This window comes from Prunus dulcis, chromosome 5 (assembly GCF_902201215.1).
Source record: "Prunus dulcis chromosome 5, ALMONDv2, whole genome shotgun sequence".
NCBI lineage: Eukaryota > Viridiplantae > Streptophyta > Magnoliopsida > Rosales > Rosaceae > Prunus > Prunus dulcis.
In genome coordinates this window covers 9,409,311-9,434,910 of record NC_047654.1, presented here as the reverse complement: position 1 = coordinate 9,434,910, position 25,600 = coordinate 9,409,311, and positions in this window count along the sequence as shown.

Below are 25,600 nucleotides of genomic sequence, written 5' to 3'. Positions count from 1 at the left end.
AAGAACCTCATCCTCACTCAGATAATCTTTCAAAGTCTTTTTCTCTGCAGAAATCATGTAGTGTAGAAAAAAGAAATATACAAATATTTCTTTGGATAGATCAATTCAAAGACAAAGATAAAAGAGGGATGAGAGAAAAACTTGAAATAATGGAACACATCTCGAGAGAAGAGGAGGGAGAATAGAGCCTGGGATAAGGGTCTAATATATTGACTAAAAAAGAGAGAGGAGAATATGGTGGAAAAGGGAAAGATCTCTTAGGAGGAAGCATGCAATATTTTTATGGGAAGAGAGAGGAAGTTTGTTGGAAATAGGAAAGATCGCTCAGGAAGTTGAAAATAGGAATATGTGTAGTTAACTTTTTTTTAAGTTTTGGCTCCTGTAATATATATAAAAATTTTGAGGCCCCAAACATCGGAGGCTATCATGGCTGTCACCCTCTATCTCTCTCCTCATCACCGCATATGTCGTCGGACAACCACCATCACGTCTAATGGCACCATAAAGTAGGGGTGGGCATTGAGATTGAAAAACGGAAAACCAAAACACCAAGCCGCACCGAACATAAAAAATTGAAAAAAAACAAGTGTTCACTAAAAAGTCACCAAACCGACACCAGACCAGTTTTAGCTGATTTCGATGTGGATTTCACACCTTACAAAAACGGACCTAACAAGCCCTTCATGGCCTCTGCCAATGCGGTAGAGGCAAAGTTTTATGAGGATGACATAGGGCCTCTTTATTTTACGGGGTCAGATAGGAACGGCCGACCTACGAGAGTCTCGGCCTAGAAGTTGATAGACTTGGGGGCACATGATGCCCAAGCGGATGGGGAGCGCCCTACTATAGCTAATTTCTTCTCCCTCAATGACTGATACAAATATAGAGGAAGAGAAGAAGGCCACGGTGGAAGACACTTTGAGACGGCTATAAGGTTTTTGGGCCGAAAGAGCGGCCGAGCATGGGTCCACCTCAAACTTGGTGGAATTTCTTCATGAAGGTCTGGAGGATGATGCACTTGAGCTTGAAGAAGTGGAGTTGACACCAAGCGAGATGGATGATTTGAAGGCGGAAGTCCAAGACCCTTTGTTAGAAATCAACTTGGGGATGGAAGACAACCATCGACCGATACATCAGTGGTCTAATCGAGCCAGAACTTCGGGCCAAGATGGAAGAGCTTTTGAGAGAGTTCAAGGATTGCTTCGCTTAGGATTATGCTGAGATGCCTAGATTGAGCCGTGACTTGGTCTAGCATTGCCTACCAACGGTGGAAGATTTCAAGCCCTTTGAGCAGCTGCCCCGCCGAATGTCGGCGGAAGTAGAGTTACAGGTTAAGGAAGAAATTATAAGGCTTGTGAAAGCCAAGTTTATTAGGCCAACTAGATATGTAGAATGGCTTTCAAATATTGTACCTGTAAAGAAAAAAACCGGAGCAATAAGAATATATGTTGATTTTCGCAATCTTAATCTTGCAACTCCTAAAGATGAATATCCCATGCCCATGGCCGACCTCTTGGTCGATGGGGCGGCCAAGCATGAAATTTTATCATTCATGGATGGGCACTCAGGTTATAACCAAATTTTTATAGCTGAGGAGGATGTCCTCAAGACAGCCTTCAGGTGCCTCGGATCCATTGGAACTTTTGAATATGTGGTGATGCCCTTTGGCCTGAAAAATGCCTCGGCCACATATCAACGAGCAATGAACGCTATTTTTCATGACATGATCGGTCGAAATTTAGAAGTCTACATCAACGATGTTGTTATAAAGTCGGAGTCTAGACCAGGTCACTTGGATGACCTTCGATCGGCCTTTGAGAGAATGCGGCGACATCAATTGAAAATGAACCCAAAAAAGTGTGCTTTTGGGGTGTCCGCCAGAAATTTCTTAGGATTCTTGGTGCACCAAAGGGGGATTGAGATTGATAAAAATAAGGCGAAGGCTATCATTAATGCGCCCCCTCCAAAAAACAAGAAAGGTTTGCAAAGTTTATTGGGCCAAATTAACTTTCTTCGAACGTTTATAGCCAACTCCGCGGGAAAAGTTGAGCCCTTCTCATCTTTGCTAAAACTCAAAGATGAAGAGAAATTTCGGTGGGAAGAGATTCGCCAAAAGGCATTCGACGCCATTAAAGAATATTTGGCCAACCCTACGGTACTTATTCCGCCAAAGCGGGGCCAACCTTTGAAATTATATATTTCGGCCGCGGAGAATTCAATCGGAAGTTTGCTAGCCCAAGACAATGATGGGAAGAAAGAGCAAACGGTATACTACCTTAGCTGAATTCTAACGGCCACCGAGAGGAAATATTCTCATGTGGAGAAACTTTGCTTGGCCCTATACTTTACCGCGACCAAGTTAAGACATTACATATTGCCCTCCGTGGAGGCACGACATCGTGCAATATTTGAAAAATCCAAATTGGTCGCATAGCCAACAAGTTCGGCGAAAGGCCCAATATTATGTGATAAGAGATGAAGTATTGTTCCGCATAGGTTCCGATGACTTGCTCATGAAATGTTGGGAAAAAAAGGAACAACTCATAGCAATGACCGAGGTCCATGAAGGGAAATGCGGTGCCCATCAAGCTGACATCAAGATGAGGTGGCTTTTAAGGAGGCACGACTATTATTGGCCAACTATCCTCAAAGATTGCATTGAATATGCCAAGGGTTGCAAAGATTGTCAAAAACATGGGCCGATCCAACATGTCCTGGCCGGACCAATGAATCCCATTGTCAAGGCTTGGCCTTTCAAAGGTTGGGCAATGGATGTGATTGGCCAAATCCACCCAAAGTCATCCAAGGGCCATAAGTACATATTGGTGGCCATCGATTTTTTCACAAAGTGGGTGGAGGCCGTCCCAGTCAAGCAAGTTACCCAAGTCGAGGTGATAGAATTCATTGAGAAGAATATCATTCACCGATTTGGCTTGCCCCAGTCCATCATGACTGACCGAGGAACGGCTTTCATGGGCAAAGCTGTTCAAGTCGCCGCAAGGAATTGGGGAATTAGGATGGTTCAATCCACCCCATATAATCCCCAATCAAATGGCCAAGCGGAGGCTAGTAATAAGGTGATAAAAGGGATTTTGGAAAAAATGATCGATAAAAATCTCAAGGAATGGCACTCTTCTTTCCAACTCTTTATGGGCGTATAGAACCTCGAAGAGGTCTGCCACGCAAACAACGCCATTCGTCCTCACCTACGGCCATGATGCCATCTTGCCACTTGAGATTTCGTTTAAGTCCCTAAGGGTCGTTCGCCATGCCGAATGGAGTGAGGACAAATATGAGCAAGCCATGGTACAAGAGTTAGACGACCTCAACGAGGTCAGGTTGGGCGCTCTAGATAGATTGAAGGCCCAAAAAGTGGTCGTGGCTCGAGCATACGACAAGAGAACCGAGGCCAACAGTTTTGGGGTCGGAGATTTAGTATGAAAGACCATTCTTCTGGTGGGATCAAAGGATCCAAAATTTGGCAAGTGGTCTCCAACTTGGGAAGGGCCATTTCTCGTTCACCAAGTGTTGGGGAAGGGGCCGCACAAGTTAAGTGACCAAAATGGTCGTGTCCATGATTCGCCAATCAATCGATTTTTGAAAAAATATTACCCAACGGTTTGGGAAATGGTAGAGAGATAGTCCGCCGCAAAGAAACATTTCATAATAAAACAAAGATTTTTATTAGAAGAATGGGCATCATAAAAGGATAACTTCCAAGAGATATCATATGTATAGGTGGGCAAAAGTTTACTACAAAATGGGGCCAAGCAATGGCCTAAGGATCCACCAAAAGAAATAATAACTAAGATAGTTCTACCATATGTGGTGACCAAATAAAAAGAAACTAACGAAGTACAAAATGGGCCAACCAATACTCAAGTATGAACCTAAGCATCAGGAAAAAGGTGCGGAGGTCAGTCCTAAAGCTCTCCATCGCAGTATCTTTGGCAGACAAAATAGACTGAATCATCAACTTCCTCTCTCGATACTCTCCTGATTGCTTGGCAGGTTCCGGTGCCAGTTCAGGAATAGGAAAATTCTCCAGTTCAGGTGAGGGATTCTGTCCTTAAAGTCGGAGTGACCGTCTAGTCCCTCTACGAGTGCCACCACATTTAGAGCCTTTAATTCTGTCACAAGATCAAAAATTCATCAAAACCAGATTGCACACAAAGTACATAGTCTACAAGAATTTAAACCTAATGCTCTGATACCAAGTTGATAGGACACGACCCAAATTCCACTTTGGAATCGTGCCAGACTCTGTGCGTGTTCGACACCTAGTGCCCTTTTTACTAAAATCCAAATTTATTTTAAATTTACTTCTGCCGAAAATTCGGAAGAGTTTCCATTGTAAATTGCACTTTTTCCAAAATTTCAACCTGTCAAGAAAGCATAAATAAAAATATCTCAACTGCTAGCATGCTATCAATTTACACCGAACAATTCAGCCAACATAAACGGCCTCAGCCTATACAAAAATCCTTGGGCAATTCTACAGAGCAACTAAGTTCAGAATTTTCAAAGAAACAACGTAATTACAAAGGAAATCCTACGTAGCGGAATAGAAGGATGGAGAATAGTGACAGCCCTGTGGTGACGTCCTGGTACACGACTACTATATAGGGGCACAAAACATTGAAAAACGTGAGTGGACAAAAATAATGTTTTAGAACATAGAATATCAACATACTAATCACTCTGTTAAAACATTTAGAAAATTCAACCATATCTATGTTCAATATTCGTATAAAAATCCAGGCATACATATCCTCATATATATATATATATATATATATATATAGCTGATCATACATTCAGCAAAACATCAACAAAATATTTGAGATTATTAAAAAGAAATAATTTCCTACCACCTACTTGTACCCATCATATATCCGTCAATTCCTTAAATTCCGTCAATTCCTCGCGTCACAATTTGTGACACGTCTTCGCAGGTCTCGGTAACACAAGGTCCACCCGAGTCGTAATCCTCGCAAGACTCCAAGGACACTTGGTCCACCTAAGCTGCATTCCTCGCACCATATGATTTGGGCATCCTCGAAACTCGTGGGGCGTTGTCAAACGTGCGCTGACTCAACCGAAGGCAACTAGGATGTCCGTAGACATCATTATAACCAAAGGCAACAATTTGGGTACCTATGGTGGTTTAAAATAAAATACATGCCTTTCTTAGAAAATTACCATTTCATTCCTCATCAAATCATTCAATCTGGATAAAACCACATTTCCTACTTTCCAAGCTATTCGCATTAGAATATAACAGTATACAATAAAGAAATACATAAATTCCAGTATACCTGCTTGGAAAGTAATAACCATAAATAATCCATTCAAAATCAATTTATGAAATTTTGTTTGAATAAAACCGTTTAGAAAATAAATGTCCACTCACTGTGCGTCCGACCTGCTTTAACCCTTTGAGGGTCCCTCATGTGGATCAGTTGGTACTACAGTACCTATTAAAGCCATTATAGATATGTAATTAATAAAAATTGCTCAGCATAATAATTTAATTTAAAACCCTGACCCCCGGCTCTTAAAAATGCGTGAACCAATTTAAAATAATTCCTATGCCCACTTAAGCATTTCCAAAGAATAGAACAGTCTAAAAAGACCCGAGACTCGTAAAACGATAAATTTCCTTAACTCGGGACCTCGTGGGGTCCACGACCTCCAATTGTCAATTCGTGAGTTTTTATAGGTTCTGCATATTTTAATAACCATGTTCTGAGAGTTTAGCCTAAATCGGACGGTTGGATTAATCACGATCGCTCAATCGTACGGATATCGTTTTATTAAACTTTGGAAAACCGAATCGGAATATCCGGGAGTCCGATTCACAATCCGTGAAATCCTACACGATTCTACGACCGTCTAGATCAATATATATTAAATTGGAAGCAATCCAACAGTTCAAACATATCGAACCCGAATAACGCACAATAGGCGAAATCCGTTCGGAGTTCAAACGATGTCCGAATCGAAATCTGAGCATTCCTACGTGCTCGTGACAACACAAGGATTATTTAAGAACATAATGCCAGGCCACCATGCTGCCCACGCGCTACCACAAGCTCTAGTAGCGCGTCTCCCTTATTTTGATCGATAAGTAAGGACCCTCAACTATATCTCTTTATCAACCAATAAATTAGGTACTAATAACTTAATAACATAAATTTAATTTTAAAAAAATATTGCTCCAGACCTTGGAAAAGTACTACTATTTTGGAGAATATTTCTAAAATTTAACTTCTACCGGAAAGGGTAATATTTGAATGAGGATTTAATTTAGTTTTTGTAAAATTATAAGGGAATAAAATTAAAACATATAAGGATCTTTTGTCTGTAGTCTATCTATTAATATATAACATCATCAATTCATCTAACAAAAATTATTATTTATTAATTTAATAAAAAGGCATATCAAATTATCAATTAAATAAACCCAAAAAGAAAACAGCTATGGATTCAGGTATTACTTTTCCAAGAAATTATTCTTATTTTTCTATTACTTATATATCTTTCTTTTAATCTAAAATTTTGCTGTAATAATATTCCAATTTTTTCTATTTTGGAGGCGTTTTAGCTATGGCTCAGTCTGGTTTTACCCGTTTGTCTTTTCAAATTGGGAATATTTGAGTTTGTTGAACTTTCTGTTCTTCATCTGTCTAATTCAATTTTTCCCGTTTGTCTTTTCAGATTGGGAAAATTTGCCTAAGGACCTATTAGATCTAGTTTTAGAGAGATTAGAATCAATTTCAGACTATTTGGCATTTAGTGTTGTTTGTAAGACATGGAATGGTGTAGCAAAGAATAGTCGGAGCCAAAGTCGACACACAGCTCCAATGCTCTTAATTTCTAGTGACAAAGAAGATACATGGAACTTATATAACGTCATGAATAATAAGGTTCTTGATTTACAATTAAGACTTCCGAGTAAGCGATTATGTGGGTCTTCAAAAGGATGGCTAATAACTCTGGATGAGAACTTCGTTGTGACCTTAATGAATCCATTCTCTATGGTTGAAGGATGTAAAGAGAAAGAAAATTCAATCATTCGCCTTCCTCCACTAGCGCGTAAGTACGACTTTAGAGAACCCGATTATCATGTGTATAAGGCTACAATTTCAGCAGACCCAATTTTAAATGCACATGATTTTATTGTTACGGTCATATACGGATTTTTTTTCTAATTTCGCTGTTATCAGACCTGGTAAAGACACAGAGTGGTCGTATATTAATTTTAATTTGGCGGATGATTACGAATTCCGACGATTTCATGAAGTTGTTCACCTTGGAGATAAATTTTATTGTCTACATAATGATGATAGAATTTTAAGTTTTGATGCTCGGGATACAATTGAACTTTCTGAAATTATAAGTGAATTGGAAGTAAAGTGGGGAAGCTTGACACCTATGGAAGGGTTTGGTTCACAAAGCCGCGCTAACAAGACATATATTGTGGATTCCAATGAGAAAGGGTTTTTGATCGTGAAAAGGTATAAAATTTGGGAAGGTAATTGGCCAGATGAGAAGGCTGTCACATTTAAATTTGAAATTTTCGAACTAAATTTTGATAAGCATGAGTTGATTGAGAAAGAAACCTTGGATGATGCTGCCCTTTTTTTGGGTGATAATTCTTCCATGTTTGTTTTGGCTTCAAAATTGCCAGGATGTCAGCCCAACTGCATATACTTCACCTCAGATTATCAACGTTCGTCTTGGGTACTTGAAGATTTTGGCGTGTATAACATCAAAACTCAAAGCATTTCAAAGCCTTACACGACAACTGCTATGACCCTGTTGGCGAGGACTAAGCAACCAGAAATTTGGGTTATGCCAACTTGTCGACAGTGAAAAGCTCCTTTTGTGGCTTCTTGTTTTTATTGTTAATTTGTGACTTGAATGTCTTTTTGGTTTTTGTTTTCTGTTTCAAACTATTTTCTTTCGTTGAAGCTCCTTCTTGTGCTCTTGTATTTGACGTAGTGTGCTCTTAAGTATTTGCCATATATTTTGTACAATGAACACTTTTGCCATGGCTGAAGGTGGATATATACTCATTTTATATAATTATTTTTTTTCCATATCATACATTTTTTAGACCACAATTTCATATTCGAATTAATGTACAAGTCAAAAGTATGGTAATATGCGTTAAGTATTTAGGTTTTCTCATCATATATCCTCCTTAATGCAAGTATATCCTCCTCAACTTGTCGATCGGAACTTCATGTTGTAAATTAAATATGATATGATGAAATATTAAACAATATGATTGGGTTTTAAATTTGTGTGCTTGTAGCTATATATGCGAGATTAATAAGTAGATCTCCAAACAAAAATTAAAATCGGAAGTTTTAAGGCACATTACTGTTTGGTCTAGCCCTCAATCTCCACTAAAAAAGAGGTTAAACGTTTATAATTCCTGGATATTGACAGTATTGGGTGTCGAAGAGGTGACCATGAGGGGCGAGGGGGCTAGCTTACCACTATGGTAAACTAAACTTATTTTAAGAAAATGTGAATTCATATTACACAAGAGGGTATTTTGGTAAATGTGAATAACTAAGCGGCAATTTTAAAGTTCGGTTTTTACCCTTGTCCACACATTTTGTACTGGAGGAGATCGTCCTCCTTATTCTTGATTGATATAAAATCACACTCAGAGTCAGAGAGATCCACATATAGTAAAGCAAGCTCATTCAATCTCAGTGCTCCGTACTCAGAAACCCTCACCGCCGTTTACCAATCGTCTCCCGCCGTGCCCCTTTTAACGGTAATACGAATTTCATTCTTTGGATATATATTTCTTTTAATTCAGTGAATATTTTATGAGTGGTTGGGGAGGAAAATGAATCGGGGAGTGACAGTTTCGGCTGCGGAGGAGCAGAGCTCAAGCCTCAATGTGCATTGCTCTTCCAACTTTTTTCATTTTCTTTGACGAATAAATTTAAGAGGTAGACATAAATGTAATTTTACCCAATTTGGGGTTTTGCATTTTAACTTGTATAACTTTGAGATTGGCTTTACCATATCTGAAAGTTGCATTCTTTTGTATTTTCTCTTTGGGTTAATGCTGCATTTTTGTAACACTTTAGCTAACCATGTGATGTAGCCGAGGGGCGTTACTTGTTGCATTAGTTGTTATATTCAGTTGTTAATGTGGTCAGAAAATGTGATCCTTCTCATGTTATGAGGTGAATGGTAAGCACAAAGCAACATTTATAATTTTGTGTTTAAGTTCGTTTTATTAGTTGAATACTTATTGGATATGGTTCCCCAATCTGGCACGCGCAATATAACATTTCTCTAATTTCCATTTTACTCAGAAAGGTCGTTGATCACATATGCCTACTGAAAGCAAAGGAGGATTTATCTGACGAGGAAGAGAAGGAAATGCTGGATTTTCTTTATACAACCCAGTATCAAATGCGAGGCATTCTTGCAGTATCATTAGGTGAGCTTTACTTGTATAAATCAATTGTCAAAACAATGCTGTCTCAAACTTTCGAAACTCAAATACTTGTTTCAGTTTAATCGTTTTTCTGTTGTCTGATTTTAATTAAAACATGGCCTTATATGTTCGATCACATTTATAGGACGTATCTGCAATGAAAATATCGACAAGTATATACATGCTGTCTACATGCGTTTCCAAGAGAAAAGAAGACATTGGGAAGTTTTACGAGAACCCTTTCTACTTGCAAGTACTCAATGAGCATGTAGTGCCTTACTGCCATGTATGCCCTGACATGAAAACACCAACACTCTGTGCTTTAGGCTTCCATTTCTTTAGTTTCTGCTTTATCAACTTTCCTTTGAATAGTTTAGTATTTTTCTCAATTTATTGGTCTGACATTTAATGTACATAAACAGGGATTGACTAATGCGGATTACGAATCTGAAGTAGAAGATGTATCATACCTATATTCTGAAAAGGAGAGGTTGGAAGCAACATCCTTCCCAATATTTTATACCAGCTAGTATAGAGTTTGATTCTTGCCTAATTTGAGGTGCAGACACATTTTGGAATTATAGCTCTTAGATTTGTCTCCATTGCAGTCGGCCGACATTTCATTAATATTTGGAAATTTTACAAAATTGCAGATATGGAAGTCTAAGTTTGATAAAATCACTCGGAAAACACTTTCGCTTCATTTTTCAGTTGATCCAGTCGGCAGTGAGATTATGTAGCGAAACTTCTTTGAGGTTTGTTTCCCCTGTTTGTCTAAACCACGGAATCTATGAAGAGTACTAAATCTTATAATGTATGAATAGAGCAATCTATTTGGTTGGAAGCTCTGTCTATCTTGTCTAAACGGAAAAGTGTGCAATGTATTGGTGTGACTCAGAACCATCTACCGGGCACTCAATCCATCTTGAAAAATCCTCTGTTCAAAATTCAAGCAATCTAATCAGTCCAATCCTTAGAGATCATAAGAGGTAAAAGTGTTTACCATACAGTAGGATCTGTATATTTTATTTATAATATTTCTGGTATGATTTCAAATCATCACTTGCATTTAGAGGAAAATTCTTTGTGAGGGATCTATATCATTCTGATCACTCAAACTTCCACAAAGCTGGGTTGCTTGTAACACTAATCTTCTTTGTGCTTTCAGGATGAATAAAAGAAACTAATTTTATATACATTGCATTGGCATATGTACTTAAAAAATTTCTACCTTCCCATTTGTTTTCTTCTAACATGGAAGTTACATCAGAGAATCCTTCCAAATCTATTGTTTGACCTCATATGGAAAAACAAACACACACATAAATATGCAAACAGATTATGAATATTTTAAGTTTCAATTATTTTATACTCCAGAAGAGCCAAAACTGTGCCCCACCACCCAGGACAAAATCAATTAGATGGTGTTTGCATGTTGACTTGTTATATACAACATTACAGGTGCTTTATAAGTACACACATACTACTAGTTTGTGATGTAATTAAGTTAGTTGGTCATCTCTTGTACTTTGAAAACCTTTTCTGCAAGAACTTGCTTTGTAGGTTCTGACTTTTTTCTTTGAACTATAATATTTATTTAGTGATAAGAAAATGTCAAGATTATTCAGATCAGTATATTATCTATTTCTTCAACTAAGATATTCACCACATAATGCAGCCCCTCTTGAGAACATGTGTAATAAATTTTTTTACCATTCAATCAAAAACTGTTTACAGACTTGCACCTTGTTCATAGACTAGAGTTGCTCACATTCTTTCCCAACTGGATCTATGAGACTGAGTACAAAAAATAAATAAATAAATTTTGATTTACACTAGAAACTGATAAAAGTATTTGTGTGACTGAATAATACACTTGATTGCAAGAGGCCTGATCAGTTGTGAAGAGGGTTTGGTCCCTGTGGAACTTCTTGTAGAGAAACACGCCTTTGAGGGCGCCGATCTCATCTCTGCTGCTGGATCCCTCTGGAGCTTCTTTGGAGAAATGCCATGAACCTGGAATAGGATTCAGATTTATCTGTTTGCTTGGATTCTTCAACTGTCACTCTGTGGATGTGACGATAACTTGATATCTGACTGATCATGAAGATCACACATACGACTCTGAGATGCTAAATTCTCATGATTCTTAAGATGATAAATTTCAGTATTTCTTACAAAGAAAAAGGAGGCAAGTTAGGAAAACTGAGTATGTTCTCTCATTCCTCAAATGCAAGCAGGTATGAAGTCTTTGAATATGGGATGGCAACCTGTGGGAAAGATAGAGCCAAAACTCACAATTCATTCTACTGAAATGACATAAATCCCGATCGTCGTTGCGTATTTGCGAAAACATCCATTAAAATACCCAAATTGCCCAAACATAGAAAAATGATCTTGCATTTGTCATCTCATTCTGCAGTTTTATGCATGTAGCTGTTGTTTCCAACTATACTAATCGAAGATGGTTTGTGTTGCAGCTTTGCAGGTCATTGCAGAAAGCTCTGAGAGTGTGATTATATGCAAACAGATGCATGTTTTGGTACTTTTTCTTGACTTAATTGTCTCTTTTGGTACCCAATGAAGTGCTTATGTGAAAAACGGTTTGTCATTGCTATCTTTGATGCAAATATTGGACCAAAATGTCTCTCCACGTGAGGGGCACATGTTTAGTTACGGCTTTTTGCCTAATCTTTATGATTGTTAAGAGACCCTTATCATACTAAACTTATTTTTTTTAAAATGTGAATTCCTATTTACACAAGAGGGTATTTTGGTAAATTTGGATAATTAAGCGCCAATTTAAACCCACTGTTTTTAAAGTTCGTTTTTTTTAGGACAAGGAAAATTATAAGCAAAAATCACGAGAGCACCCAAGCCCAAAAAAGGTCAAAATAAAAGGGAAGTGAATAACTTAAAGGCAGCCCATGTTCCTACAATTTAGAAGGATGAAAACCATGGCCCACAATAGCATCAGCTGTGAAGTTAGCTTCCCGGTGGACATGGGTGAACGGAGACTCACAAAAAGAGCTAAGCAAGTGGACGTCCTTAACTAGAAGTTTAAGGCTTCGAAGTGCTTGGTTTCCGAGGGCAGTCAATAATAATCTTGGAATCCCCTTCCACTAAAACTTTACGCCATCTCCAATATTCTTGGCACCAGCTAGTAAGACATGACTCTTAAAATCTCGAATAACAAATCATGTTGCTGCAAAATTGTTACGAACAGAACCATCAAAGTTTAACTTCAACCAACCAGAAAGGGGTGGGTGCCACTTAATATGTTGAGGGGGTTTTTGTTCCCACCAACTTCTTAAAAATGTGATGCCAATAAAACACCCCAATATGACCAACCACAGTAAGAACCTTAACAGGATGAGGGGGTAAATCTCTGAAAATGAGGTTATTTCTAGCTTCACAGATTTGCCAACACAACAACAAAACTTCACTAAGGATATCAGGCCCTTTAATATTAGCAGTAGTTGGGAAAGTACACAACCAGGGCAAAAATCAAAATTTGCAGGGGTGGTATCGGGTGCAAGGTTAGAGGGGCAGATCCACATAGGAGCAAAGGGGGTCAATTGACCCTCGCAACCCCAGAATCCACCATTAGAGGGGAAAAATTTGACTCTGCGAAGTGTTTGTCGAAATGCCCCAAAGGGGAGCGCCTGGACTTCCCAGAATCCGCCAACCGCACCTACGTTTTTCATGTCTCCCTATACATCAAAACGACGTCCTTCCACTTAAGGGCTTTGAACGAAAAAAACAGAGGCATCACACCTACCACCATTTGACAGAAGTAAGCAATTGTACTTAAATATATTTTGGGCGATTAACTAATTCACCTAATTGCTTTTTTGTTTCTGTTCCCGTGCAGTAGCCTTTGTCCAACAACGAGAGTTGCTAGTATTTCTTACTCCCCAGTGGATTTCAAAAGAAGAGAAAAAGAATCAATTGTATTTTTAGGTATTCTTTTTTAATAGTTAGAAATGCCGATGATACAGGAAATTTATATATCTTGCGCTATTAAAAGATATTAATGAATTTCTTGTAGCATCTATAGAGAGAAGAATGAAGATTTTTTTTTCAAAAAAAAGAAAAAAAAACAAGCTTTACCAAGAAATTGATGAATGAACACTTGAAGGATCACTATCATTTAATTTGACAGGAAACATGAGTACCTGCTAAATCTTAGAAGATCGATTGTAAAGGACTTGAGGGCATGGTTTCTGCCATGTTCTTCAATTTTCTTCTTATATTAGATTCAATTGCATATTCATCCTCTTAAGCAAAGTCTACTATATTTTAACTCTTTTGTTTGATTAAAAAGAATTAACTGGATTAATTTTTGTGTTTGTTAGTTTGAATAAATTAGGGTTTTTTCTATTAAAGAATTAGGTTTTTTATTAGATTGTATTTGTTCTCTTTAATTAGATTGTATCTTAGTAAATTGGATTAATTTTTGTGTTTGTTAATTAATGAATATTCTTATATATTTTTATTTTTCTTGATTAGTTGTTGTTGGGGTTTTATTTTGGTTAATGTGAATAAATTAGGGTTTTGTTAGTTTGTATGTTTTTTTATTTATTAGATTGTATTTGTTAGTTTGTATGGTTTTATTTTGGTTAATGTGAATAAATTAGGGTTTTGTTAGTTTGTATGTTTTTTTATTTATTAGATTGTATTTGTTAGTTTGTATGGTTTTATCTATTAACTATGAATTATTATTTTATCGTTTCATTTTGATGGGGCTATTTTGTATAGATTTTTTTTTTAAATTTTTTTACATGTTGACCTCCAGAATGAAAATTCCTGAATTCGCCACTTACTACAAACGCTTTCAGGGAAATGACAAGTGAAAATGAGATGGGAGATGGTTTAACATTGATTATTACACATGGGGCACTCAGGATTTATATGAGGAATGAATCGATGTAAATGGCTTCGGACTTGAAGTCCTTTTCTAATAAGTAATCAAGAGAAAGTCTTAGCTTTAGGAGGGATCGTGAGACCCCGAAATTTCTTCAACAAAGCAGCTTGAGGATGGCAACTAGCTTCCTGCATCTGCACATTATAAGCATTTTTAATAGAAAATGGACCACTCGGTCAGGACCTTAGATTAATTGATCTTCCAAAGGGGAAATGGGGAGGGGATAGAAATAGTTTTATAAACAATGTCTTCAATAAGAACTACTTTAAGTTTGTCTTTATCCCAGTTTTGATTGGTCAAGAACTCATAGACCACCAAATTAAGATTTAGATTGCCCCTTAGGGTAGGAGGAATGAGAGGGAAAATAAAAACCAATGGGTAGTCTAAAAAGAAATGGACTTACCATTTTCCACTATCCACCTGACTCCCATATTAAGGACAGATCTTGCATTGCCTGCCATGCTGAGGAATAAGAAGATTTCTTCCTAAGATCTAAGAAATTGTCTTTTCTTATATATTTCCTTCTAACAACTTGAGCCCACCAATTACACTCATTAGTAAGACAGATCCAACCAAGCTTAGCTAAAGTATCCATATTAAAATGGGAAGCAGACCTCACTCCCAGACCTCCAATTTGTTTTGGGATATAAATATCTTTCCAAGAAGTATGAGAAATCCTTGTTTGGTTTCCCCAGAAAAAATTGCTACAAGTGGAGTTCATTTGTTTACGTACATTAAAAACAAGATAAAGTATGATTGGAGATTCTAGAAACACTTTTCTCAATAAGGGTTAGCCTCCCAGCTCTGGAAAGAGTTCGGAACTTCCAACCAGCAAACTTACCTTTGATTCTTTCAATCATCTTTCTGGCATTGAGATGATCTTTCCAAAAAAACAATGTTACTAATACCTAGATTACGGCCTATAGTAGTTTTATGTTGAATGTTAGTACCACTTTGTAAAACCCAAGCGAATGTTTCGTATAGCAGTGTAGCTCGGAAGTCCGAGTGTCGTATTTACAGAGAGCAGTGTAAAGAAAATAACAGAGATGAAAATGAACAATTGTGATTAAGAAGTAGATTTAATCAAGATTTGATTTAAAGAAAATTTAATTGATTAAAACACTAAGGCATTGGGGTTCCACTTTTAACATAAGCATGCAACTCTTATTAATTTGATCCACAAAATATTTTTCATTGTAGTTGTTCAAAATAATTAAAGCTCTTTTTAATTTACTTTAGAAGTATTCTAAGCATAACTTGTACCATTGGCAACAAACTATCGAAAAATAATCTTCATCGAAATTCTATTAATCCTAGTAATTATCTCATCTTTTAAAAGCATGAAAATTTTTACTACACAATGGGAAAAACATGATTGAACCCATGAAATAGATTATCAAACACTCATCAATTAATTAAAAAGAAAACTACAAATCCCATTTGAACAAAAACTACAAATTCACATTAAAGCTTAAGTTTGGATCAAACTAATAAAAATTACACACTCATATTAAAAGCTTTCTCCCTAGCCTTAGCTAGGGAGTTAGTTTCCCATAAAATAAAACTAAAACAGAAATTTAGAACTAGAAGAATTGGAGAAAGGAGAGAGAGCTCAAGAGAAGATTGTGAGCTTGGTGTGTGTTTTGAAGCTTGAAGTCTTCTCTATTTATAGGGCAAAGAAGGAGAAACATCATGATGTATTCCAACACCATCATTCCTGTTTTAATGCAATACCTAACTCCCACTTCATCTTGCCTATGTTAGTGTGGTTGGAATCAATTCCATTGTTGAATTGTTTTCTCTTTTTCTTCTTTTCCTTGTGACTTTCATCCTCTTTTTAGATAATATGCATTGAATTTGAGCTTCTTTGGAGTGGATGACACCTTACAAGCATGTGAATTCAATTTCTTATTGTTTTCTTCTTTTCCTTTCTTCTTTTGGCATGGGTGAGGCACTTCATGCATTCTTTTGAATTATTTTCTTCTTGTGCTAGTTGCACTTCTTCCTTCATCATCATTGCTTTATGGATATGTTGAAGTTCTTTAATCGGCCACTAGCATATTATCTTTGGGTGGCACACTTCTTGGCATGCAAATTGAGTTGGTTTTCACAACACACAAGCCTACATAGGAAGTCATTGATCAAAGTTAATAAAATGACATTAAACCAATTTGACCAAGTAAAAATATAAATGCATAAGATTATTTAATTACTCATTATAATTGCTTTGAACGATAAATGTTAAGGGAAATAAACATGTATTATTATAATATTATCATTGAATTTGCAAAATGGTACTAAGATTAGTTCTTAGGTTAATAGCAGCGTTGTTTGAAAAATACACAGTGGATAATCACCAACCGTTAGAATAAAACAAAACTTAAAAATACACAGTGAAAAAAACAAAACTTAAAAACAAAGAATCAACACAAACAACAAACAACTGACTTCATAATATCGATCCCAGAGATAATCACCAACCATTAGATTACTTCCAAAAAATAAACAACAATAACTTAAGACTTTATCCAAGGATTAACCAAACTTTAATTGAACAACTTGGAGTGTAGTGTGTAAATAGCCAACATTAATACGACCCACGACTTAACCTTCACACAAGTTAAATAACCAAATAAGAACAAGCTTCAACGTCAAATCTCACCAAGGATGTTCACTCCAATAAAAGCACTCGAAATTTGAGTAGTTATTGTCACTCATAAATATGTGAGAGGAATCAAAGCAATAGGATGTACTCACATAATCAAAATGAAGGCACAAGATATGAATAAAAGATCTCATGGAAAGATATCGCATACTTAAAAATATTTAAACCATCCGACCATAGTCCTTCCACACCTATTCTCCACATGATGAACCACACTTTTCCTTGGATCAAATAGGACTTTTACTAAAGTTGTAATGGGACTTAGAGTGATGGGTGAAACAAGAAAAATGTATGAAAAACAACAAAGTCTAGAGAACCAGTAATAAAGCATCCCTTGATAATGAGAGATTGTTGAACTTTGTGTCATGCAAGAGTAGACTCGAAATTTTGAGCTTTTCTTTTTCTCTTCTTTACTTTTCTTGAATTTGCCAATTCTTTTGATGAGTTACCATACCCCCTAACTTATGGTTTTGACACACTTTGGATATTGCACTTTTTTTCTCTTTTGATTTTGTTTTTGTTTTTTTGTTTTACAATATTTTTCACATTTGTTTTCTTTTCTTCTGTAAACTCTTTGAAGTCCTTGCATTCTTGAGAATGTCTTTAAAATATAATGCTTTACTACTTCTCTAGGAAGGGTAAGGATGTATATATTGAAGGGTTATTCGGGTACAGGTGATGTGGTTTAAACAAACGAATAGGCTCAATTTAGAAGGCTCAAAGGGTTAATTAGGGATAAATAATGAACGGGTTGGCTAGAAAGGCTCAAACGAAATAAACAAGGCCTATATCATTTCCTCGGATCCATGTGGTTTATGAAATATGCCTCAAATAGATAGTGAAAGTAGTTCTAGCAAACAATTTAAATATCCTCAAGTACTTGACCAAAGGAAGGAATAATGAGATCATAAAGACTTGTAGCCAAGGAAATTAAAGAATAGTATATAAACACTCAGGAAAGAAAGTCATAGGCTCAAAAGCTCACATAATGAGGGTTATATAAGTCACACTAGCTCTTATTTACAGGGATGGACCGTCCCTTTAGGGGTCGTTTGGTACGGCGGACTGTCATGGACTGGACTAAATCCTAGGACTGTCTTGGATTAACTCGGATTGGACTAAGCTGGATTAAGTACTGACCTACGTTTGGTGCTGTGTTGGACTAAGAAGTTGGATTGTAAAAATAGTGAAGACCTATGTTTGGTGTTGTGCCGGACTAAAAAATAATTTTTGCAATATTTAAATTTAATTGAATATTTTGACTCAAAAAATATTTATATTTAATTAGGGATATTTAATTGGGGTTGATGTGTGAATTTTTTTTTTAAAAAAATTAATTTTTTATTTAAAAAATTTAAATAAAAAAAAACCATTATCTCGTTCTTTCCTTCTTCCTTCCTTCCTCTCCCTGGCTCTGCCTTTCTTTCCCGTCTGTCTTCCTCTCTCTCTGGCTGTGTCTTTCTTTCCAGATTACCAAAGAGAAAAATAGAATAAACCCAATAACCCCACACCACAACTTTTGACAAACCACACCACAAAATTAAAATTAAAAAATACCAAAACACAATTGGGATCTTTTTGATCCCTTTCTTCTTCCTGGTAGCATACCCTGCGAATCCAGTAACCATAATAAAGTCCTTGCTTGGCTTTGTTTTTGTAATTCCTTCTTCTCAAAATCATAAAAGGGATATGATGGATTGGTATCATCGCAATCAGTAGAATAGTCGACCCATTTTCTTACACAAGCATTTTTGTACTCAGATCGGCAGGTATGAAGGTCTTTCCCAACCTCAAGCCCACCGGCAACTAGCTCCACATCCTTGTTGCCAACGGAAACGGCACCATCGAATTCGACAAGCTACTCACCGCCATCTTGCCTGACATGAACGGGGAGGATCCTCATCAACCAGGAGCAGCTCATGGAGGTCGCTGTGTGGGTCGGACTCGATGTTTCAAAATAGCACGCTCGCTATTTTGCGAACTGCTTTTCATCCTCGCAGTATTGGACGAGCGAGTCCGGTGATTTTTTCATCAGTGGACTATACAATCCCATTTATGTTAGTCCCTCTTTCACCAAACGTGGGTTTTAAAGTGTTATTTAACACTGTCCAGGCTAGTCCAGCCTGCCAAACATGCCCTTAGTTAACATGGGCTATAGCCCAAGCGGTTCCCTTTTTTATTTTTTTATTTTTTTATAATATAAAATAACGAACCCAGCACACCTACCCCAAGTTTCAATCAACATAAAATAACAAACCCAGCATTGACTTGGTGAAACAATGAACTTTTTTGTTTCGAGAACAGATAAACAATTAACCTTAAAAAAACTTTAATTAAAAACCACATTTACCCATCAAATTTTTGTTTAAATTAAAACCACACCCCTTGCGCAGCTTTAATATTGTAACAATAACATCAAAAAGAATTTTGAGACAAAGAAACAAGTAATACATCAGCTCCCAAAAAAAAAAAAAAAAGTAATAAATGTTATATTTTTTTGGAAGTAATAAATGTTATCTTTTATCTCCTTTTACCATTTATGAATCAAAATTTTGCTTCCCAAATTTGAATTTTTTTAAAAGTTAAATATTCAAGAAAATAAATTATGATGATATAAACTTAAATTAAATTAAGAAAAAATTAAACAAAAAATTATTTTAGAGTTAAATCATTTTTAAACAATTAATAAAGTTGAGTATGAGATATACATGAATAGTTCTATTTTAGATCAGGAAATTTTGGGTTTGAGTTATCTAGCATTAGAGATGGACTTAATAGGTTTGTATACAAGGTAAATTTAGCTCATCCCATTTTGAAATCCTAGGTCTGTCCCTGCTTATTTAGCAATTTAAATCAAGTGAAATTTGCAATCGAAAATCATATTACATGGCTATGTGCATATAGTTTTACCAAGATCATAAAAAAATGGCTAACATAAAGATAATGTAAAGAATTACTGTCATCCTCACATTGTCTTGGAAGTTAATTGAAAATAAAGGCCAAATGTCATCATAGAATTGGAAAGCAGTTACCAAAAAACAAATAATTAAAAAAATCAAACTAAAAAGAAAATATTTTTGGGTTTTCTTGAATAAAGAAAAAAAAAAGGACAAAATGAAACCAAAAAAAGAAAATAAAAGAAAAGAAAATGCATAAAAGCACAAACCAGTTAAATAAAAGCAACATTTGAAAAAGAAATTCAACAACAAACAACGCATCATGTAAAAGAGTTAATTGTGACTCTTATCGGTAACTTTAGATTGTATATACTTGCATGTGTGTGGTTTCATCAATTGAAGTATTGATAGCATTTTTGTTTATCATATCCATGAAAGATTTATTTTTACTTGTATTTTTTTTATACGTAGTCCAAGCATAATGTCGTGGATAAAAACCAACTTCGTTCTCTAATACGGAAATATCCAGAGGGCATAGCTATCATTAATCTCAAGTATGCATACTCGAATATAATGGATGATTTGTAGGTAAATGATTATTAACTAAATACTCTTACAATAAAATATTAATACGAAAAATTATTTCTTAGGCTTTGAAAGCTACAGGTGACATTTGGCTGCTTTCAAACTTTGATTCACAAGAGGACATATAATATCCAAATGACCCGAGGTTGCCTGCGATGAATGTTGATGATGAGCTTAAGGTGCTCTTTAGGTCGATTGAATTACCTCGTGATATGATTGACATCGAAAAAGAACTCCATAAGAATGGGATTAAGAGGAGGGCCTTGAGTCACGGGCTCGGAGAGTGGCGAGGCACGGCCGAAGCAAAACACATTTTGTTTACTCAAAAGACAGCTCGCGCGGCCCAGAATCCATTTCGAATCTTGGTCAGCCTTCTCTCATCTCCATGATATTCATGATTCATAACTCCGCGAGAGGTTCACCATCAAGTGTCGTCTCCTATGGAAACCATGCCCCCTAGCTAAACAATGAGTCACACAACCTTGTGACAGTACACTCACTCTGCATAAAGCAATGAACCCTCGACGCCAATAAATCAAGCGTTCCATAAGAGACGTCAACTGAATCGACCACATCTCATGCCTAACTCGTGGCTCGCTCATGTCCAAGTCATGATATAGTGATCCAACAAACCATTAGTTTACCCACCCTTCTATCGGTCATTCCGTTAGTATCTAAGATAGCCCACATCCTCAAGCTATACACGCAAGCAGTCACACTCGCATGTCGCCCAAGTCTTGGATACATATATATTCTGAATGTCTCACATAATCATCTATGCATTGCACGGAGTCGCAACCTTAGCGTACCGACATTCGAATGTCTTCTTTCTACATTGGACAAGGCCGAACCCAAGCCAAGTTCATCGAGTATTGTCAAATGTCTCGCTTGCCGACGGCATAGTGAATGTCATTCATTGACCTAATTATTTATAGTGAATGTCATTCTCGGTCGGAGAGAGACTTGTTCAAATAAGCAATAGGATGCTTGTCTTGTTAAAGGACAGCCCCAAGGCCACCATTAGAAGCGTCACATTCAACGGTGAAAGGTTTGTCAAAATCCGACGAAGCCAAGAACGGAGTGGTCGTGAGGGCCTCTTTTAAGGCGGCGAATGCATGATCTGCAATAGGCGTCCAAAGGAAGGAATCCTTTTTTAGGAGATCTGTGAGAGGCCGTGCAATGAGTCCAAAGTTTTGGACAAACTTGCGGTAATACCCTGCGAGGCCCAAGAACCCACGAAGGCCTTTGACTGTAGTCGGTTTGGGCCAAGCTTGGATGCACTGAACCTTAGTGGTATCCACGGCAACCCCAGCAACAAAGATGGTATGATCGAGATAATCAATGGAGGATTGGCCGAAGGTACACTTAGAGAGCTTAACCCCGGAGATGATGCACACTCAAAGTCTCAAAGATAGTGGTTAAGTGAGCAACATGTTCCTGTGAATTCTTACTAAAAACAAGGATGTCATCGAAGAAAACCAATACAAACTTCCGTAAATAAGGCTTGAAAATTGAATTCATGAGAGCCTGGAGTGTTGAGGGTGCATTGGAGAGCCCAAAGGGCATTACCTTAAACTCATAATGGCCTTCGTGAGTACAAAATGCAGTCTTGGGGATGTCAGATTCGTGCATTCTGATATGGTGACAACCAGAGCGTAGGTCAAGCTTAGAAAAGATAGTGGCCCCCAAAAGTTCATCCAAAAGTTCATCAATTATGGGAATTGGAAACCTGTCCTTGATGGTAACGGAATTCAGACCGCGGTTATCAACACAAATCGCCATGTACCTTCCTTTTTTGGCACCAAAAGAACAGGAGAAGAAAAAGGGCTAGAGCTGTGTTGAATAATCCCGTCGAGTTGCATTTCAACCACTGCAACCCGACGGTTGGGTTCGACCTCATAGTATTCCAAAAAGTCCTTCGCCATAGCAAGCCAGTCATATGTGTCGTCGCCATAGAAGCAGGGAAGTTCCAATTTCAAGGATTTGGACCCACCCGAAACAGAGGATCCGTGAGGAAATGTGTGAGATAAATGGGGAAAATGAAACGGGAGACCCCTCAGCAAAATGGGGTTGCTGAGAGGAAGAATAGGCATATTATTGAAACCACAATTACATTACTTGCTACTGCTGCCTTGAATGACAAGTTTTGGTACTATGCTGCAGCTCATGCTACTTTTCTCATAAATCGTATGCCTTGTCAGCTTCTTCAAATGACATCTCCATACTTCAAATTGTTTGGTCATAATCCTGAGCTTCAATCATTAAAGGTTTTTGGATCTGCAGTATATCCACTTCTTCGACCCTATAATTCTCACAAGTTAGAGCCACGATCAGCAGAGCATGTGTTCCTTGGATATTCTCTTGGTTATAAGGGTGTTATTTGTTTTCATCCTAACACTCATAAAGTGGTTATTTCAAGACATGTGATTTATGATGAAACTCAGTTTCCAATGAAGAATTATTCAGTATCCTCAACCCAATCTTCTTCTGTCATGACACAATTGTCTCCTTCAGCTATAGCAGTTTCATTGCCTTATAGATATGTTACTACCACAGAGTCTGATCACTCTCCTCTCCCATGTTCAAATGAGAATTCATCTTCTTCAGTATCTACATCTGAGGCTCAAGAGGTCTTAGGTTCTGCTCAGACTATGCAACCTATTTTGGATCCTGCTCAATTACAGGTTTTGCTTCCTCTCTCTGTCACAGATGCCTCTAGTTCTTCTTCTCATATTTCCATTCCACAGCATGGTCATTCTATGCAAACTCGTCTTAAAAGTGGTATTAGCAAGAAGAAAGATTTTGGTGATTTTCAATGTTTTTCCACTTGTTTATCTACAATTACTGCTCTTGATGAGCCTCATACTTTTCGAGAAGCTAGTACAAAGTCTGAGTGGCAGCAGGCTATGATAGAGGAAATTCAAGCATTACAAACTCAAGGTACATGGGATTTAGTTCCTCCACCCTCTGATAAGAATATTGTTGGTTGTCGTTGGATTTACAAAATTAAAAGACATGCTGATGGACGTATTGCTCGATATAAAGCTCGTTTAGTTGCACAAGGTTTTAGTCAAGAACAAGGTATAGATTTTGACGAAACCTTTAGTCCTGTAGTTCGTCATACCACAGTTCGATTGATTTTAAGCTTGGCTGCATCTCATAGATGGTGTTTGCGCCAATTGGACGTTAAAAACGCCTTTCTTCATGGTGACCTACAGGAGGAAGTGTACATGAAACAGCCTTTGGGATTCATTGATGATCATTATCCAGATTATGTATGTCGGCTACGAAAGTCTCTTTAAACAGGCACCACGTGCTTGGAATGCCAAGTTCACTAGATATCTTCCAGCTTTGGGCTTTGTTTCTTCACACTCCGATCCTAGTCTCTTTGTGAAGCATGATGGTCCTAATGTGGTTATTCTTTTGCTGTATGTGGATGACATTATCATCACTGGGTCAAGTTCTACCCTAGTGCAATCTGTGATTGATGATTTGGGACAAGTGTTTGATATGAAAGATATTGGCCAGCTTACTTATTTCTTGGGCTTGGAGGTTTCTTATCAGTCCAATGGTGATTTGTTTGTCAACCAAGCTAAATATGCTCGTGATTTACTTAAGAGAGCTGGCATGGAAACTTGTAAACCATCAATTACACCTTGTAAACCTCATTGTCATGTTCTGACAACTGATGGTACATTACTTCCTGATCCTACAATGTTTCGCAGCTTGGTTGGAGCTCTTCAATACCTCACATTCACACGCCCAGATCTGGCATATGCTGTGAACACCGTATGCCAGTTTATGACTGCTCCTACTGATATTCATATGACTTTAGTTAAGCGTATACTGAGATATGTGCAAGGCACTTTATCTTATGGTTTGACATTTACATCTGGTTCTTCTGTTTTGGTTGGCTATAGTGACGCAGATTGGGCTGGGGATCCCAATACTCGTCGCTCTACTACAGGGTACGTTGTATTTCTTGGACAGAATCCTATCTCTTGGTCCTCTCGTAAGCTATCTTCTGTCTCTCGTAGTTCTACAGAGGCAGAGTATCGAGCTCTTGCCAACTGTGCTGCTGATATCTCTTGGATCAGATATGTTCTTCAAGACTTACATATTGTTGTTCCTGAAGCTCCAGTCTTACATAGTGACAATTTATCAGCATTGGCCTTAAGTAGTAATCCAGTTTTGCACCCTCGCATAAAGCATTTAGAACTTGATTTTCACTTTATCAGAGAACGGGTTCAGCGTCATGATTTGGTGGTTCGATATGTCAATACTGAAGACCAAGTTGCCGACATTTTCACAAAGGGCCTGTATAGTCCATTGTTTTTGAAACACTGTCACAATCTTAGTGTTGGTCCAGCCACCACTGCGATTGAGGGGGGATGATTGGCAAAAGACATGTATATAATGCTGACATGGCATGCTGAATTGTTTAGTTAGTTAGAAGTTCACCTGGGTTCACGTGTTTGTTAAGTTGTAGCTGAGAAGCTAAGTGCTTCTGTCATATAAATATTAGATACTGTTCATTGTAAAGGAGATCGAAAAAAAGAGAAAATTAATAAAAGAAATTGCAAGCTTCTTCTCAAAGTTTCTTCCTACGTCTTCATTGAACTTTGTTATCAGGGGAGAGGTAAAATGGGCTGGAAAAGGAGGAAGGCGGGTAGCCGTTGGTTGAGGTGTGTGAATGGAGGTCGGAGAGAATGAGGTATGTGGGAGTGAAGCTGTGGGATGAGGTGTGGGGGTAGAGGGTGTAGAGAAGGATGGGTGTGTAGAGACAGATGGGTGTGGGAGGGAAATCGAAGGTGAAGCATGAGAGGGGAAACCCATGGTGGTCGAGGGTCATGAAACGGAATAGGGAGGACTCTGGTGTATAGGGCTAAGTTGGATGGGAATGGAACCGATTGGAATCTGTGAAACGGGTCCAGATCTGAGAGCTCGGAGCTCATCGATAAGTGTTTGCTGGATGGTGGCTTGCTACGTTTGATGAAGTGTCATGGCCTGGAGGGTGTTTTGAATGGAGGTGATGTCGGTGTGGAGGCCAT